At 36.2% G+C, this 20,145-nt stretch overlaps 1 long non-coding RNA gene across 2 annotated transcripts; it reads left to right on the top strand.

The window, feature by feature from the left end:
* Positions 1–10,674: 10,674 nt before the first annotated feature.
* LOC138326723 (uncharacterized) lies at positions 10,675–18,446 on the top strand. Of its 2 annotated transcripts, XR_011208948.1 has the most exons (5): positions 10,675–10,891; positions 14,470–14,565; positions 15,714–15,834; positions 16,179–16,275; positions 17,361–18,446. It is a non-coding gene; the product is annotated as an uncharacterized lncRNA (long non-coding RNA). The 2 variants fall into 2 exon arrangements; XR_011208947.1 differs by lacking the exons at positions 10,675–10,891; positions 14,470–14,565 and having other exon boundaries at positions 15,506–15,834.
* The last annotated feature ends 1,699 nt before the right edge of the window (positions 18,447–20,145 follow it).

Raw genomic sequence — 20,145 nt, 5'->3', positions numbered from 1 at the left:
TCATCCACTCTGTCTCCGTTAAAATCCTAAATATAGTTCTCTCCGAGATCTTCTGGGTTGGTTCTCCTCCTCGGTTTCCTCTGGTAAATCATCCTCAGATTCAACATCCTCCAACTCGCCCCTCCACATCAATCTCCGTTCCCTCTGAGAGGCCGTCCCCCTCCTTCCTCTATCCCGGCAACAACCTCTTCCTCAAGAATGGTGTTCGAGTCATTCCTTGATTCCATCCTCGTTAACGCCATTGCTTCCTCATCAGACGACGATGTCGACTCCGAATTGTCCTCATCTGGTTTGACAGGAATTGTCTGTCTTGTCTGTCTTGTCTGACTTGGTCGTTGTCATCTCGGAGCAGGGTTGTAGGAGCTTTAGGGCGTCCAGGCAGGAAACTAAATAGGCAGCAAGAGGTTGCGATGAAGAGTTCTGATCCTTCCCTCACCGTCCTCTCTCCAAAGTTGGAATACCGGAACGTCCTTGTTGGGTTGATCCATTATGATGTATGGGTACTCCTCCCATTTGTCAGCAATCTTATGTGTACCGTCAAAGGCCACGACCATGACCAGTACCCTGTCCCCAACGGTTACGGCTGAACCGCGCACCTTGCTGTCATAAACCTTCTTCTGTCTGGATTTGGCCAAGTCGGAGTTGGACGATGTAAGAGCGTAGGCTTCCGTAAGGCGCTTCCGCAATTACTCCACATACGAGATCAAGTTCCTGTTGGTTTGGATGTGGGAATTCCCAAAGGCACAATGGTCTAATGTCCAAAAATTGTTTTGTAAAATATTAAGAATTATCAATGATTAAAACATAAGTGTGTGACATTCATATAACACTATAGACTTTATATTGACAAGAACTACAATCATACTCATGATCATATACAAATTAAAATATTCTGTCATACTTATTTTTTTTTCAAAATAATTACTACTTTTAATATATATTTAGAATTATAGTAATACGCGAAAAGTTGTGTTAAACCGTTTGAGTGGCTCTAGGATGAAAGCCCAGAAACAAGTAGTACATTCTCATCTTGGGAGATGATAGTTGACAATCAATTAACCTCTTGATTCGGCCAGACTTCGCCACCTCATCATGACAATTGAAGTACCTGTAGCTCTGGAGGGCTGGCCAGTGATCTAGCAGGCACTTCACCTCACACACTTCTCAAGGCTCAACCGATGGGTAGAACAACGTTCAGTATCTTGGTTGGCTCTACATCCCAAATCTATGTAAATTCCTTGTATTTCTCTTTCCTGCTGAGCTGAAAATATATAATTTGACACATTTTTTCAGTTAATTAATTGAATAATTAAGGATACTACAGGCCAGCCCTAATAAATTGTTCAGATACCTCATATTATTAGTTTTCTTTCTAAAACTGAAGTTGTAAAAGTATAGAATTTTGGAATCAATTTCCTCAAGCAATATATATATAATTTATATGAACCTGTAATAGAAATGGAAGTAGGTGTCCACCAACAGATCCTCAATGGGCATAGGCAGGGTCTTGACAGCTGCTGGAGTGCACAGGTTGGCCAGGTGGCAGTACTTCCAACATAAAAAACATGTGGTTGTTTTTCTTTGATGTGGGTCATCACAGAGTTGTTTGTAACGGAGCAGTTGTTTGAGGCAAAGGAAACAACGTTTTCCAACAAATATCATGATCTCTGCAAAAAAAAAAAAAAAAATCAGTTACAAAATCAAAATCACACTAGTCTTAACTAAATATGTACAAGCCAGTTAAGCTTAGCAATATTATTGAAATCTATAGGAAATTTATCATTTGAAATGGAAAATATCATATCTGGATATAAGTTTCTAATTTTTCACCGTAATCTCCTTTGTATTGGCCATGGGGTATACAATTTTCTTTACATCAGATGATGCTTAATGCGACTATCTGCCGATACGGGCTATCTGTGAATACTATTACCAAATTTGAAAAATATGCGGACTTTATTTTGGAAATAGCTCAGGTTACCCTCTAACTATTCTAGAATATTTTGTCATTAGCTTTTTATTTCTTGCATTTAAAACCTATTTCCAAAGAAAAAATATGCTATTGATAGCTTAATTTACATATCTTCGAATAAACCTATACCCCTTTCAAAATGAAATTAGTGTAAAGCATTATTAAATTACAGTAATCATATACCGCTGGTGCTAAACCTATAGTGTCTATATACCTCTGGTGCTAAACCTGTAGTGTCCATATACCACTGGTGCTAAACCTGTAGTGTCCATATAACCACTGGTGCTAAACCTGTAGTGTCTATATACCGCTGGTGCTAAAAACCTGTAGTTTCCATATACCGCTGGTGCTAAACCTATAGTGTCTTATATACCCTCTGGTGCTAAACCTGTAGTGTCCATATACCTCTGGTGCTAAAACCTGTAGTGTCCATATACCACTGGTGATAAACCTGTAGTGTCCATATACCGCTGGTGGCTAAACCTATAGTGTCTATATACCTCTGGTGCTAAACCTGTAGTGTCAATATACCACTGTAGTGTCTAATACCAACTGGTGCTAGTGTGTCCATATACCACTGGTGCTAAACCTATAGTGTCCATATACCGCTGGTGCTAAACCTATAGTGTCTATATACCTCTGGTGTAAACTATAGTGTCTATATACCTCTGGTGCTAAACCTGTAGTGTCCATATACCACTGGTGCTAAACCTGTAGTGTCCATATACCACTGGTGCTAAACCTGTAGTGTCCATATACCGCATGGTGCTAAACCTATAGTGTCTATATACCTCTGGTGCTAAACCTGTAGTGTCCATATACCACTGGTGCTAAACCTGTAGTGTCCATTATACCACTGGTGCTAAACCTATTAGTGTCTATATACCTCTGGTGCTAAACCTATAGTGTCTATATACCGCTGGTGGTTTTCTCCGGGTACTCCGGCTTTCCTCCACCAAGAAACCTGGCACGTCCTTACATGACCCTGGCTGTTAATAGGACGTAAAAATAAACAAACCAAACAAACTATATAACCCTGGTGCTAGAGTTGTTGTGTTTATAGACGCTAAACCTCTAGTGTTTATATAACCCTTGTGTTAGAGCTGTAGTGTCTATATAACCCTGGTGTTAGACCTGTTGTGTCTATATACCCTGGTGTTAGACCTGTAGTGTCTATATACCCCGTTGTTAGAGCTGTAGTGTCTATATACTCTGGTGTTAGACCTGTAGTGTCTATATACCCTGGTGTTAGAGCTGTAGTGTCTATATAACCCTGGTGTTAGGGCTGTAGTGTCTATATACCCTGGTGTTAGAGCTGTAGTGTCTATATAACCCTGGTGTTAGAGCTGTAGTGTCTATATAGCCCTGGTTCTAGAACTGTAGTGCCTATATAATCATGGTATTAGAGCTGTAAAGTCTATATAGCCCTGGTTTTAGAACTGTAGTGCCTATATAATCATGGTGCTAGAGCTGTAGTGTCTAAATATACATCTAGTGCTAAGGTTGTACTGTCTCTATACCCCTGGTGTTAGAGCTGTAGTGTCTATATACCCTGGTGTTATTGCTGTAGTGTCTATATACCTCTGGTGTAAGACCTGTAGTGTCTATATAATGGTGGTGCAAGACCTGTAGTGTATATATAACCCTGACACTTAGAGCTGTACTGTCTCCCACTGTTAGTGCTGTAGTGTCTATATACCCTGGTGTTAGAGCTGTAGTGTCTATATAACCCTGGTGCTAGACCTGTAGTGTCTATATAACCCTGGTGTTAGAGCTGTAGTGTCTATATAACCCTGGTGTTAGAGCTGTAGTGTCTATATAACCCTGGTGTTAGAGCTGTAGTGTCTATATATCCCTGGTGCTAGAGTTGTAGTGTCTATTATACCCTGGTGTGTTAGGGCTGTACCCTGGTGTTAGGGCTTGTAGTGTCTATATAACCCTGGTGTTAGAGCTGTAGTGTCTATATACCCTCGTGTTAGACCTATTTGTGTCTACATAACCCGTGGTGCTAGAGCTGTAGTGTCTATATAACCCTGGTGTTAGAGCTGTAGTGTCTATATAACCCTGGTGTAATGTGTATACCCCTGGTTCTAGATTTAGTGTCTACATAAACATGGTGTTATATATAAAGTGGTCTTAAATGCCTTTGAAGGCGAAGACTTGAAAAGGGAGGGAGGAAATGCAGTGGGAAATAACTGGGTTGATCATCGTTGACCAGGTCGTTCAGCGGTGGAGCATTTTTTTCGGCTGGTGTTTGAGGGGTCCAGGGTTTGAATCCCTGTCTGGCTGCTACATTTTCTCCTTTCCTGGCAAAGATCAATATTATCAGAAGAAGTTGATTATTGAAAAAATTTCAACAAGACCATCTTTATCTATAGGAAACCAAGATTCTTATAATTTAATGGTGGATGGATAGAGTGTTTATTATTGAACTTAAGTAGAGTTTTTGCGGTTTTTGCATTCATAACCCTATTTATAGTATCACTAAATATGGAATTGAAACTATCTACATCATGGTGTTCACCAATACTTACCCAGTCAATATTATTTATCATTTGATTCATCTTGACAACATCCGCTTCATTATAGAGATAAATGTTTTTTAGCATATGTATGTTGTTTAAAAACAGAATGACAAAAAACTGAAATTAATAACAGAATGATCACTGCATATCGGAGGTGTTATATGTGTATTTTTAACAATGGTATTGTTATTTGTAAGAACAATGTCAATTGAGGTAGAGGAATCAGGTGTTACTCTTGTAAAATCATTTACAAAGTTTGTCATATTATATTTGCTGAGGAGTCTACTAAAAGTGGAATTAGGCTGTATGGTGAGCATATTTACATTGATATCACCAGTGATAATAATATCAGCATTTGTTTGTTTCGAGTCATCAGTAACATGATCAAGCATTGTATCAAGTTTATTCCAGTAGTCAATATTACTATCTGGAGGTCTATATATACAACCTAAAATTACTTTACTGTTTCCAAATACAATTTCAACCCACAATACTTCTTAATCATTTGTCTCAAAATCATCCCTTCTCTTTACAATGACATTTTCCTTATGATATATTAAAATGCCACCCCCGGGTCGCAGGTGTCGGTCCTTTCTAAGAATTTTTGAAGAAAAATTTTCAAGGCATAAATCAGAATCAATTACTGTATCATTTAAATGGCTTTCAGATACGCAAACGATATCTTTAAAAACACCACCAATTCTTTCATCATCAAATTTTATGTATACTGTGTTCACTAAACCAGTATTTGGATCTTTTATTATTTCTTGAACAAATCTAAGCGCGCCATTTACCAACCCATTTTCAGTGTAAATATTTCTTTTAAGCATCACTCTTGTAAATTTTGAAATACGCAAGATATTACAAAGACCACCAGCATTTCTATCATCACTTGGAATTAAATCTTCTGGTACATCATAAGAGTGCTTCCTTTGTAAGTCATTTTGTGAAAAGTAATGAATAGCAGTAATTCTAACTACGTCATCACTGATCAAGTTTTGCATCTTGTCATTATGTTCTACAACTTGTCTTACAGTAGGAAATAGATGCAAAACTGTAGTTATGTTATATGGGATTGGATAAATAATTCGAGTCTTTGACAATGAAATATCCTCTTTTTTCAGCAACCCTACCCTGGCTCTATTAAGTAATTGAGCAAATGAACTATTTTGGCGAACATTTTCTGTAAAAAATACAGTTTTGAAATTCGACCAAAGGTATCTGTTCTCAAATACATAATGTCCTTTTACAGGCCGAAGTTGTAAAAGATCTCCAACCAAGATGACATTTATTTCACCAAAAAATTCTGTATTATCTTTAATACTACAGAGGCGTTTATAGACAAATTCAAACAGTCTAGAGCTTACCATTGAAATTTCATCAATAACCAGAGTATGGATACCTTGATATAATGTGCGCAATTTCTTTAAAGATTTCCCCGTTAACTCAAAGAATGTAGGTTGTCCACCATGTTGAACAGGAAGATGAAATGCACTGTGTAAAGTATTGCCACGTACATTTCTAGCTGCTGTTCGTGTTGGTGCACACACTAATACAGGGGATTTACCTAACTGCATGCTAGTGCAATGATTAAGCCAATCAACAATTAAATTTGTCAAATTTTCCCTACTCCAGCACCACCAGTTATGAACAAAAGTAACTGAGAACTAAATCTCTTTTTGTAATGATCCATTATAGTTTTCATAACACTTCTTTGACTACCTTTTTACTTTTCCAGTTTCAATTAAAGTTCATTTCTTGAAAGATAGCACACCTGCAATTCATGTATATGTTGGGTGTCTGTAATGTGATTCACAGAATTGTTGTCATTGACATCAAAACAATCTACACATTCTGAGTCTAATGGTATAGAGATGTTGGCACTCTCTTCTTTGTTTATTTCATCATCAGCAAAATTGGAACTTGAAGCCAATTCAACTCTTGAATAGTGAATAAATCTCAATGCATTTTCAATTTCCTCTATCAATGCATGAGAATACAAATGTTTAATATCTATATTACTTTTCTTTTCATAAAATGCATCTCTAGCACTATCATAAAGACTACCATCTGGTGATCTTAACAAATCATCTTCATTTTCAAAAGGTATATATGACATCAGTAGACTGTAAAAATAATCATCTGTTGCAATTGACAGCTTGGGAAGTCTTATCACAACTGCTTTCTTTCTTTTTCTTATGCAAACATGTTCAAAAGGTGATTTCAATTTTATTCTTTCTAACCTAGATGAGTTTGGGGATTTATCAGAGAGTTGACATTTAACAAACCACTGTGTAAATTCATACAAACAAACTGTGTGTAAGCATGCTGGTCTAGCTTTGTAGTAGTCAATTAGATTGTTATGAAAGATGTCTGTACTTTTCTCATCAAGCTCTTCTCTATCTTTCTTTGATTTTAACACTAGAAATCTTTTCCTTGGTGGTTCAGTATTCAATGATAAAACAGTCCTTGAAGAAAATATTAGATTAAGGTCATAAAGCAGTCTGTATGCTGCTTCCTGTGCACTAAGTTTTCTGGTTTTTAGAATACATGATCCTATTCTTAACATACGTGTTCGTTGATTTACTGTCCTATCTATGGATGAAAGTAGTGAAGAAAGAGCAAATTTTAAATCTTCTGGCTCTGATTTACATAAATGTGCACAAACATAATAGGCAGCTGCTTTACTATTTCCAATCACTTGGATATCCATATTTGCTTGCCAATTTTCTAGAATAATCTTATCGTATGCATTTATGTACGCATCCCTCTCACCCAATCTGATTAAAATACAGATCCTTATTATCACTACGTTTGAAATGAGGATCTGCGAAAATCCCATAAGGGGTCATGTCCAGGTGACCTTTGAAAATAGCCAATCAAATTGCTACTTGCAAAATTTTGACAGTGAATTTCAGGGATTTTTTGAAAAAACTGTCAGAATTATTTTGGTTTACATAGTCATTTCGCCCAAAGAACAACAAAGCTAATTGTATAAGTATACTTTGACGAAATATCGTTTTTGATGGATGTGACAAGGTGTAGAAAATGTATCCGATATGAAGACCACGTGGTATAAAGGTCATCTGGACGTGAACCCCTATGGGATATTGTCAGATCCTTCATATAACGGAGTGGGTATAAGGATCTGCATTTTAATCAGATTGCCCTCTTACCACGTTTTGTTTCATAAAAACGACTTTTTAAATTCTCAGACCCCAAATCTAAATTACTTAGTAATTGCATTCTGAAAAAGGAAATCCAAACCTACATCAACCAGACTTTCTAAGACAATAATCAGAATGATAATGTGTTTGAAATTTCTTTGCAAGAGGACACTGTGATGAATTTGTACTAATCACTTTATCAGAGGGACGATGGTCCCAAACCACGGATGACCATATTTGTAAAAGTATTTAAATGAGTATTTGAGAGACTGTATCTCATTGGTGGACCAATCAAAAAACTACAGTACCCGCTCCCGGTTTTGAATAACATCGATCACCTCCATATTGCCTACGCTTCGTAGTATGCCTAGAATGAGGATAGCATCAAAACATCTTACGTTATGCCATTAGCCATGCCTGTATCAACAGCTAGCCAAGCGTTAATTCGTCGAACAGAAGGTAAGCGATTGATACAGTGTTTCGAAATCCCTGTACTTTGATTGTAAAATTGTGAGTGTATCCGAAGTGGCAGCCATTTTTTTTTTGCTCTGCTTAAATTAGTTACCTTCACTGGCCAACATATAAAGCACGGGACTTGACACACGTGCATCATTCTACACATATCTTGTCTCAGGAACACATGCTCCTATATTGCAAATAACAATGTCAAACTGAAAATATACACTGCACTTACCAGGTTTAATCATATAGTGAAGTAATACATGAATTTGTTGTCAGCTAGATACCTAATTGGACATATTCGTGTGTAAAAGGAGCGGGTCGGTGTGATTTGTAAATAGTGTTAAATACGGTCTCTGTCACTCAGCTGACGGAGCATGCTTCTTTGGCTCAGTCGGTAGAACCGTAGATTTCCACCCCGGAGACCCGGGTTCGATTCCTGTTTTTTGTGTTCTACTTTCACTTTCATCTGTTATCTCTCTTCTAATTGGCTACTTTAAATTTCTGTTCTCTATTTTCATTGGTCTTTTCTGGTATAAATTCCGACTTTCTGTTTCTCTCGAGTAGTCTGGACAAAGCTCCGAGAGCTGGTCAGACTCTCTTTCTCCTTTCTTTCTGTCTATTTCCTGACTTGTCCACACGTGAGGTGGGTGTGTTGTTCCTCTGTTCTATTTGTACAACGCATGCTCCATACTAAATAGTCAACTATTGACTGTTGACATGGTCCTCTTAAATAGTAACCCCATGTACTATGTAAGGACTAGTTCTTTCGATACCTCTCGGATCACATCTCATACCGAGTGTGTTCCGAATATATATAGTTCCGAGTGTGTAGACGACCGCCATTTTCCCGACCCATCACTTTTCGCTTCGTGTGCACATCGAACTAGGAATAGTAAGAGAGAATCGTCTGATAGCTGATCACTTAATGGGAAACAGGTGGGTATATATGTAGGCCTTATATAATGTCATGAAATTCATAAGAATAATCGATTATGATATAGGAATAGGCATAGGAAAAGTTCTGATATGTCAAGACCTTGGGCTACATGTATGTTAACAGTGAAGATTCATGTCGCTGTTTTGCCGTCTGGAACCTCCAAATATTAGCCAGATGCTAAACAGTACCAATACAAGGGTTTCAAGATATTAAAACAATTCTTTACCTAGTATGTAAAATTATATAAAATAATGTCCAATGTGGCAAGTATTTTGACATGATCATGATCTTTTTGTTGTCACAATTGATAAATTCTGTATTGTTTATATTAGCCACAGGGCCTTGTTACTATTGATGATATATATAAGAAGGTCACGTCTATTTACATATAATGTATGTAAATAGACGTGTCCTATCTTATATATATCATCAATAGTAACGAGGCCCTGTGTATTAGCCCGAGATACTCTGGCCCTGACACCAGACTTAGACATTATGACAGATACATTGTAGATGTCTGGCGTAGGGCCAGAGCGCAGTAGTACTCGAAAACCTGGAATAAGCCGACACTGTTTGGTATCGGACCAGGTCATCTCCGATGCAGCTACTTACAAAAGATTACCACCCGAGAATCGCCACTTACCTTGGTTTTTTCAACAAATGATTAATCTATCTACTCCTAGCCATCAGTTTCATCACGCATGCATGTTCTATAGTGTCTACACAGTAGTTTCTTTTCCGCAACTTTAAATTTCCCTCGTCGTTGTCGCCATTTTCTTGTAGTATGCATATCACCTTTAATCTTGACGGATTGCTATATTTGGGTAGATATAATATTCATTTGTTGAATAGACTAACGTTAGTGGTGCTTCTCGGTGGTCAGTCTGAATCGGAGATGACCTGGCCCGATACCAAACGGCTTATTCCAGATTTTCGAGTACTACTGCGCTCTGGCCCTACACCAGACATCTATCTGTCATAATGTCTAAGTCTGGTGTCGGGGCCAGAGTATCTCGGGCTATGTTTAATTAAGTATATTTTGATACGACATTTGATATAAGGTGTGGCTACATATATAGTATATACAGCCTGGCGATCAGTCAATCACCGAAGGGTAGGACTAATCCACTGTAAATTGCAAATAACACAGGGGCAGATGACTTGTTTATTAGTCTATACATGATAGGTACACGCATATTTGATACAAAAGTAATTGTCATATGGAAATGTTCCTGTCAAAACGTTAGTATTGTCACATTCATTGATATGGGCATTTCAACCACAATTTTAATAGCTCACAGGGCCAAGGGGGGAACATGGTGACATTGCAAAATAGAGAGGGCATCATACTGTCTGTTCACAGAATAGAAACATATTTTTTCTAGCATAACTGCAGTAGATCAAGTTTTGTATCATTATTAGCAAAATGTGAAGCGAAGGTCATATGTGCAGAGAGATCCTCAGGTGTTGGAATCAAGCTTGTATATGTAAAAATCCAGTTCCCCTCTGTGAATAGCTAGTTTTTGTTGATGAGTGGATCAAAGCTTTTACATGGGCAATCAAATTATGCAACTTAATACCTTTTTCGCTCTCTCTCTCTCACCTGATATTTATGTGATGAAATTAATGATATGTTCAAGTGTGCTTCAGGTTGTTTTTGTTTTCGAGGGAGAAATTTACCCCTGAACTGATGGCAGAGATGACTGACAAGAAGGTCAAAAGAACTGGAAGGACATGAAAGTATCACTAGGAAAAGTGGCTGCCATTCTATATGAATCAAAGAAAATATTAATTGTAAGGTGAAGGTCAAAGTATAGGGGACAACAAGGTAAATGTCAAAGTACAGGGGACGGTAAGGTAAAGGTCAAAGTGTAGGAAAGCATAAGGTAAAGGTCAAAATGTAGGGGACAGTTAGGTAAAGGTCAAAGTGTAGGAAAGCATAAAGTAATGTCAAAGTAAAGGGAAAAGGAAGGCCAATGTCAAAGGATAGGGGACAGAGTAAGGTAAAGGTCAAAGTGTAGAGTACAGTAAGGTAAAGGTCAAAGTGTATGAGACTAGAAGGTAAAGGTGAAAGTGAAACAGACTAGAAAATAAAGGTCAAAGTGTAGGAGACTAGACAGTAAAGGTCAAAGTGTAGGGGACAGTAAGGTAAAGGTCAAAGTGTAGGAAAGCATAATGTAAAGGTCAGAGTTTAGGGGACAATTAGTTAAAGGTCAAAGTGTAGGAAAGGGTAAGGTAAAGGTCAAAGGGTAGGGGACAGTAAGGTAAAGGTCAAAGGGTAGGGCACTGTACAGTAAAGGTCAAAGGGTAGGAGACAAGAAAATAAAAGGTTGAAGTGAAGGAGAATAGAAGGTAAAGGTCAAAGTGTAGGAAAAGTGTAAGGCAATGACAAAGTGTAGGGGACAGGAAGGTAAAGGTCAAAGTGTAGGGGTCAGTAAGGTAAAGGTCAAAGTGTAGGAAAACATAAGGTAAAGGTCAGAGTTAAGGGGACAGTAAGGTAAAGGTCAAAGTGTAGGAACGCATAAGGTAAAGGTTCAAAGTGTAGGGGACAGTAAGGTAAAGGTCAAAGTACATGGGACAGAAAGGTAATGGTCAAAGCGTAGGAACGCATAAGGTTATGGTCAAACTGTAGGGGACAGTTAGGTAAAGGTCAAAGTGAAGGAAAGCGTAAAGTAATGTCAAAGTAAAGGGGAAAGGAAGGTCAATGTCAAAGGATAGGGGACAGTAAGGTAAAGGTCAAAGGATAGGAGACAGTAAGGTAAAGGTGAAAGTGAAGGAGACTAGAAAGTAAAGGTCAAAGTGTAGGATACTAGAAAGTAAAGGTCAAAGTTATAGGAGACTAGAAGGTAAAGTTCAAAGTGTAGGGGACAGTTAGGTGTAAAGATCAAAGTGTAGGATAGCATAAGGTAAAGGTCAAAGTACATGGGACAGTAAGGTAAAGGTCAAAGGATAGAAAACAGTAAGGTAAAGGTGAAAGTGAAGGAGACTAGAAAGTAAAGGTCAAAGTATAGGAGACTAGAAGGTAAAGTTCAAAGTGTAGGGGACAGTAAGGTAAAGGTCAAAGTGTAGGAAAGCATAAGGAAAAGGTCAAAGTATAGGGGACAGTAAGGTTAAGGTCAAAGTACATGGGACAGTAAGGTAAAGGTCAAAGTACATGGGACAGTAAGGTTAAGGTCAAAGTGTTGGAAAGGGTAAGGTAAATGTCAAAGGGTAGGGGACAGTAAGGTAAAGGTCAAAGTGTAGGGCACTGTACAGTAAGGGTCAGAGTGTAGGAGTAAGACTAGAAAATAAAAGGTCGAAGTGAAGGAGAATAGAAGGTAAAGGTCAAAGTGTAGGAAAGCATATTGTAAAGGTCAAAGTGTAGAAAAGCATATTGTAAAGGTCAAAGTGTAGGAAAGCATATTGTAAAGGTCAAAGTGTAGGAAAGCGTAAGGTAATGACAAAGTGTAGGGGACAGTTATGTAAATGTCAAAGTGTAGGGGAATGTTAGGTAAATGTCAAAGAGTAGGAAAACATAAGGTAAAGGTTAGAAGTTAGGGGACAGTAAGTAAAAGGTCAAAGTGTAGGAACGCTTAAGGTTAAGGTCAAAGTGTAGGGGACAGTAAGGTAAAGGCCAAAGTACATGGGACAGTAAGGTAAAGGTCAAAGGATAGGGGACAGTAAGGTTAAGGTCAAAGTGTAAGAAAGCATAAGGCAATGACAAAGTGTAGGGGACAGGAAGGTAAAGGTCAAATTGAAGGAAAGCGTAAAGTAATGTCAAAGTAAAGAGGAAAGGAAGGTCAATGTCAAAGGATAGGAGACAGTAAGGGAAAAGTCAAAGTGTAGGAGACCAGAAAGTAAAGGTCAAAGTGTAGGGGAATGTAAGGTAAAGGTCAAAATATAGGTGACAGTAAGATAAAGGTCAAAGTATAGGGGACAGTAAGGTAAAGGTCAAAGTACAGGGGACAGTAAGGTAAAGGTTATAGTGCAGGAACGCATAAGGTAAAGGTCAAGTGTAGGGGACAATTAGGTAAAGGTCAAAGTGAAGGAAAGTGTAAAGTAATGTCAAAGTAAAGGGGAAAGGAAAGTCAATGTCAAAGGATAGGGGACAGTAAGGTAAAGGTCAAAGTGTAGAGTACAGTAAGGTAAAGGTCAAAGTGTAGGGGACAATTAGGTAAAGGTCAAAGTGAAGGAGACTAGAAAATAAAGGTCAAAGTGTACAGGACTAGAAGGTAAAGGTCAAAGTGTAGGTGACTAGAAAAATAAAGGTCAAAGTGTAGGTGACTAGAAGGTAAAGGTCAAAGTGTAGGTGACTAGAAGGTAAAGGTCAAAGTGTAGGTGACTAGAAGGTAAAGGTCAAAGTGTAGGGGACTAGAAGGTAAAGGTCAAAGCGTAGGGGACAGTAAGGTAAAGGTCAAAGTGTAGGTGACAGTAAGGTAAAGGTCAAAGTGTAGGTGACAGTAAGGTAAAGGGTCAAAGTGTAGGTGACAGTAAGGTAAAGGTCAAAGTGAGGAAAGTATAAGGTAATGACAAAGTGTAGGGGACAATAAGGTAAAAGTGAAGGAGACTAGAAAGTAAAGGTCAAAGTGTACAAGACTAGAAGGTAAAGGTCAAAGCGTAGGGGACAGTAAGGTTAAGGTCAAAGTGTAGGAAAGCATAAGGTAATGACAAAGTGTAGGGGACAGGAAGGTTAAGGTCAAAGTGTAGGAAAGCATAATGTAAAGGTCAAAGTGTAGGAAAGTGTAAGGTAATGACAAAGTGTAGGGGGACAGGAAGGTAAAGGTCAAAGTGTAGGGCACTGAAAAGTAAATGTCAAAAGTGTAGGGGACAGTAAGGTTAAGGTCAAAGTGTAGGAAAGCATAATGTAAAGGTCAAAGTGTAGGAAAGTGTAAGGTAAAGGTCAAAGTGTAGGGCACTGAAAAGTAAAGGTCAAAAGTGTAGGAGACTAGAAGGTAAAATGTCAAAGAGTAGGAAAGCGTCAGGTAAAGGTCAAAGTGTAGCGTCAGGTAAAGGTCAAAGTGTAGGTGACAATCAATCATATCTTATATCAAACATCATATGAAATTGAATCCTACTTTAACATGTTGTTAGTTTCAAGACCACTCAGATAATCTTTGAGAAAACTTTGTAAAACTTATAAATAATCACCTTTTGAACAACTGAGTCTTGATTATTAATAAGACCTGACCTATATCCTTCTAGAAGCAAACTTCCTTAAAATACATAAAATGACACATTAGTATTAATCATTTCATATTTTCGATTACTAATTTAAAAGAAAAATTCCTGAAACCAGATATTTCATTTCATTTAAAATAGAAGTGTCTTTTGTATAACACTTTGACTTGAATATGATATTGGATAACAGATATCCTAAATCTAAGATGGTGTTCACTTATCGCTAGATAATTTTTACTCTCATTACAGGATGTTATGGTGATCGTGAAAATTCGTGATCATGATGTCATGCTGACCAGACCTACTTCAATGACAAAGGCACTGCAACCAGAGACATCAGTAGAGGTAACTGATGTTGAAAGTACTTTATAATATGGTAAATTTGAGATATGTTTGTTGGTCACTGCCAGGTTAATATCTTACTCAGGCCAGATGCATTAATTTATTGATAGTTATTTATACTAGTTTTTGAACTATTGTCACTCAAAGACACCTAGTTAAAGGCCCACTACCTAATACCAAAATGGCTTTTGATTTTAAAATGGAAATGTAAAATGAGATTGATACTTTTGTAGACTTGCACTTGCGGTAGTTGACTATCACTGCGCCGGACGGCAAAACAGCCAAATGACTCTCTACTGTTATCATATATTACGGAGGAAATCTTGCATATGTTTGGTATTGTAAGCTCATCTAAGGCCATCGGCATACATTTTATGATGTTATTTATGTTTTTAAGAGACCTTAATGTTTTACTCAGGAAAGGTAGTGGGCCTTTAATAGAATATTGGATTTTTTGGAAATTTTGCCGTTTCGACCATATACACAAGAGATTAAAGCCATAATTTCCTTATGAGGTGTTTGATATATGGATGTTTGCAAAATTTATTTTCCAGTGGTCGTCTTTAAAAATATACCAGTTATAATTAATTAGAATCATATTTTCAGAATAGAAATGTAGCTTTAGGACAAAATTTGCATCTGGCAACTTGCTACATATATTGATTGATTTTATTTTAAATCTGTATAATCCGGAAATCTGTCCATACCAGCCAAATATGCTTGTTCTGATGACATGCAGTTTAGATAAGTTATACTGTATACATAAAATGCAAAAGTGGATCCAAGATCCTTCTGGGATGATAAATCATGGCTGACTGTCCTCTCCATTTGTGGCACAGCTAATTTGGAACTATTAGGATTTGACAAAATCGGTGGTAACCAATTTAATTAATGACATATATTAATGTATAAACAGGAATACATTGGGTTATATTTACACAACATGAAGCATGTACATTGTTGATAGCTCAATTTATGTCAAGATTGCACTACAACCAAACAATTATGGTAATAAACAGAGGACTACACATATTTATCTTTAGAGAAAAGATCTTCAAATATTGTATGTAATTTAACATAATCTTATAAGAGTAGATGTGATAAGTAAAGTTTAATCTCATTCTTTTTCAATTTTATTTGTATTTTTTCAGTTTCATTACTTGTGGATGCCATCGGGAAAGTCACTTGAACACAGCAGTAATAGATCACTCGCACAGACAGCATGTTATAGGCCATATTTCTGAGAAAGCCTAATTGGTGAAGCTCAAGATGGTATGGATATATCTTCAACTCATTTGATGACAAAAAACATTGGAAAGTCATGCATTACAACACATATCAATCTGGTAAACTTGTTATGCAGAATGTATATATACATGGAATTTGATAAGTTGGAAAGGGCTTGCATGTTATTAGGCATAGCCTAGACCTGATGTCCAATCCATTTGATGTACATTTGTATGTAAAAACTATAAAATCTTCTTGAAATTGAAATACATGTTGTCAACCACTAGGTAAACAAGCTTACGTACCTATATCATGGATATCAGAAATATTGTTTGCTTTCATCAAGAGATTTTGCATATTATTGAAACTTATTATTTTTGAATTAACAGAAAATCTTCAGACACTGGAAGGATATATAGCGATAGTAGATGCTCGGGAAAATTACATCACCAGTTTACTGAGCTACATCTGTGTCCTGCCCATTTGGTAAATAACTTAAATTGTATTTAATGTATATAGTTGAAATAATTTTGTTCTTATATCCCCTGCAACAAAGTTAGGGTATACTGGAATCATTACTTCCCTGGATGTCTGTCTTTCCACCTAGATGTCTGTTATCTGCAAATATTGTCCTGACAATTCCTGAACTGTACCAATTCTAATGAAGCTTCACAGTAATGTTGGGGACCATGTGTAGATATGCAAGAACACTTTTGTTTTCCAAATAAATTGATTGCTAATGTAACCAGGTCAATATACACAGGTTTTGTAATATACTGTGAAATCATTAATTTTTGTGGGGGTTTGATTTTAATAAATGTATACCAATGTCATGTAAGTTTATGTGTTCATACATTGTAGGATGATAAGTACCTCACTACATTAAGTCTATTTCAGATAGAAGCATGACAAGTTCAAAGATGGAAAGTATTCTTCAAACAAAGATAGTTTTCAAAATTTCGTAGACTTTATCTACATGTACCAAAGTATAAATTATTGAGTATATCTTGAATCAATCAATATGACACAATAATTGTTTGATGGAAACGCCTGTAAAAAACTCTGGTTGAGTACCGCCTCTAGCATGTGATTGTATCCACTTGGGCGATCAAACAGCACAGGTGACAGTGTCGACTGTGTATTTTAACGGTAATGTGTGAGGTTTTCTCCACGAATTTAAGTGCCAACAAATAGTAAAATTTTAGAACCTATGAAAATTGAGCCCGACGAAAATAGATGATTTCACAGTAGATAATAAATCTTAGACTAATTAAATCAATCTTTTTCAAACCTGGTGGTCAAATAATGTAACACATGCATATGGATGCCTATAATTTACACGTCACATTGTATAAAATCATTGTTTAATAATAACAATGGTTACCTTGGAAACACAGTATACATATACCACATGCATTCACATGTATAAATGTGGTAAATGCAGTTCTAGTTATAAATATAAAAATGTTTTGTGTGCTTGTTGAGTCACTATGGATAAAAAAGTATTGAATTAAACTTTGCCTTTTGTCAACATTGGTATACCTATGCATATTTATTTATTTATTTACAAGCATACAGATTTGAAGTGCTCCTGGATGAACATTTCAAGCTTCCCAAGACTGACACTACTCTTTGCTGAAGTTGAAAATTTTGTTCAGGAGCAGTCTACCAGGGTGATCAATGGTCGGTCAATTAAGAGATGTGGCTCAAGGATGTTTCAGAGGATTCCATTGAAGAAAGGAATAGCACATTTGGTCTTTTCTCAAAACTATAGATATATATTATGTAACGTTATACGGCAAATACAAATAATATGAATGCTCACATAGTCACAGTTCACCCAGAATTACATTTGGTTAATTTCAGAATAATATCAAGTACAAATTTCTTAAAAAATAACACAGTAGGTTAAAAAGTTGTAAAACAGAAACGTAAAACTATTTCTGAAGAAATTAGATTAATACAATGGATGAAGCCTGGGTGGATAATGTTATCTGTACTTTGAATAAGATATCAAGAAGAAAAGCTATAGAGCTAGAAAGAAATTTTTACATAGTCTTATCAATTGTGAAGAGAAGGTTTATTTTCTTTGTCAACTGAACATGTCTCAGCTACGATGGCCAACAGCGGCCGGCAAAAAACAACTCCTACACAACTTTTTTCGTACTTAAATAGTCATTGATATTTAAGTACAACTTTTATTTTCTAAAAATATTTTTTGTCATGAAAAATAATTATGTACAAAATAATTATGTAGTTAAGTTAAATGGACATTTAAACCTTTGGTATATAAAGATATATAAAAGGGATAATAATTAGGCAAAAAATAGAGATTATGACCTGTTTATTACCACTTACATTTTGCGACTTTTATGAACTTTCTCAAATATAGATAAAATTAAGTCCACTAAGAAACCAGTATTAATTGATTGTCTATGACACAGTCTATGTTTTAAGCAAGCCAAATGGAACATTCATTGTTGAATTCCTTATCTGAAAGATTAATTGTACACCAGAGAATAGGAAGATTCCATTTAAATACAGGGTTTAGCATCAGACCTGGGTTGTTTTGTTTTTTTTTACATAAATATGTGATAAACGTTTGTCACGACAAAAAATATTTTTTTTTTAAATATTTTTTGTACATAATTATTTTTCATGGCAAAAAACATTTTTAGAAAATAAAAGTTGTACTTAAATATCAATGAATATTTAAGTACGAAAGTACAAAAAACGTTTTGTAGGAGTTGTTTTATGCCGGCCGCTGTTGGCCATCATACTCAGCTGTATAGACTGGGTGTTTTTAATGTCATTCCTGTTTGTTCATATAGGCCTAGTTTCCCAAGATTCAACATTTTTTAGTCCACTATATCTGATTCAAATTGTGATTTGTCCATGATCTGTTCATCCGTCCTTCCTTCTGTCTTTTCTGCCATATTAAACAATTCTTGTTATAACTATTTCCCAGAAAGTACAAAAGAGGTCTATCTCAAATTTCATATGTAGGTTTGCCTTGGTGACTAGTTTTGCATATTGTATTTTAGGACTGATTGGATAACAAAATGGCCAACAAGCAGCCATTTTGGATTTTGACAATTATCACTATTTTTCAGAAAGTATTGAAGGTGTCTATCTGTTAAAAATTTTAAACTTCTTCAACATATATTAGCATCAGGTCATAGATAATAGTTTTTTTATGTCATATTTTGTTTTTAAAAGTTATTTGCTATAGCCATCAAATGTATAATCATCATAAGAGTCAATGTTATTCTATTATGGCCCTTTCCAGAGGGAACTGTTCTCCTATAGTGTTGTCTGGCGAGGTATAGTCCCCGAGTTGAAGACGAGGGGACTATACCTCGCCAGACAACACTATAGGAGAACAGTTCCCTCTGGAAAGGGCCATAATAGATTTAGTACGTCACATGACATTCATTATGACGTCATATATTTGGTCGCGAGTTCATTCCCGGGGGACTATACTTTGGTATAGTTCCCGTAGTCAGGTATAGTCTCCCGTAGTCAAGAAGGACAGGGAACTGTCGCAAAATAGACCATGGCTGTTATCCAATCGCATTCCTAGTAATTATCATGTGATGTACTAAATATATGTAATTCACATCTATAATAAGAACCCTGTCTTAAATTTACCCGAAATAGTTGTTTTATTTCATCAAATTGTAAAATAACTCTTTTTTTTTTTCAACTATACTATCATGTTTCAATTTATAAACATCTCATTAATTTTCTTTTCCAATGGATGTGTGGAGTGCATACAGTCTCATTTGAATAATATGTTTCATATAACATTATATATTATATTGTATTGATAGTCTGAGTATAAATCCCATTTGATATAGTTATACATGTAGTTGACCATTTTGCAAACGTAACATGTTATATGGTTAGTTTTGCACATTACCTATCTGTCTTTTCCTAAGTGAGGGTGTGGGACGAGGGTGCTTTCACAGTATTTAATCATTCTTCAGTGATGCATAACTTAATTTGTACATTATTATTACATTATGTAGTTGAATAAACTATAATTAATTAAACTTATTACAAAGTCTTTGTATGTTTGTATAAGTATTAAGCCACTACATTTGCATATAACAGAGTAAGCTCCCTTGCGGGAAGGTACTTCTTGTTATGTCATTATTTAAGTGTAACAGAACGCTTGCAAACATATGATATCACAACCAATACCTACCCACAAATAGAGAATGCAACGGTTATAACAAACCTTTGGGGACCACCTGATTCACTTCGTTATACACATATATTGTTATACACATATTACAGATAACTAAAAGGAACCTTGAAACGAAAATTAATATAACATGGAAACATAGACAC

Source organism: Argopecten irradians, chromosome 7 (assembly GCF_041381155.1).
Source record: "Argopecten irradians isolate NY chromosome 7, Ai_NY, whole genome shotgun sequence".
NCBI classification, from domain to species: Eukaryota; Metazoa; Mollusca; class Bivalvia; order Pectinida; family Pectinidae; genus Argopecten; species Argopecten irradians.
The sequence above is the reverse complement of the archived record's forward strand: the minus strand, read 5'-3'. Positions and strand labels throughout refer to the sequence as shown.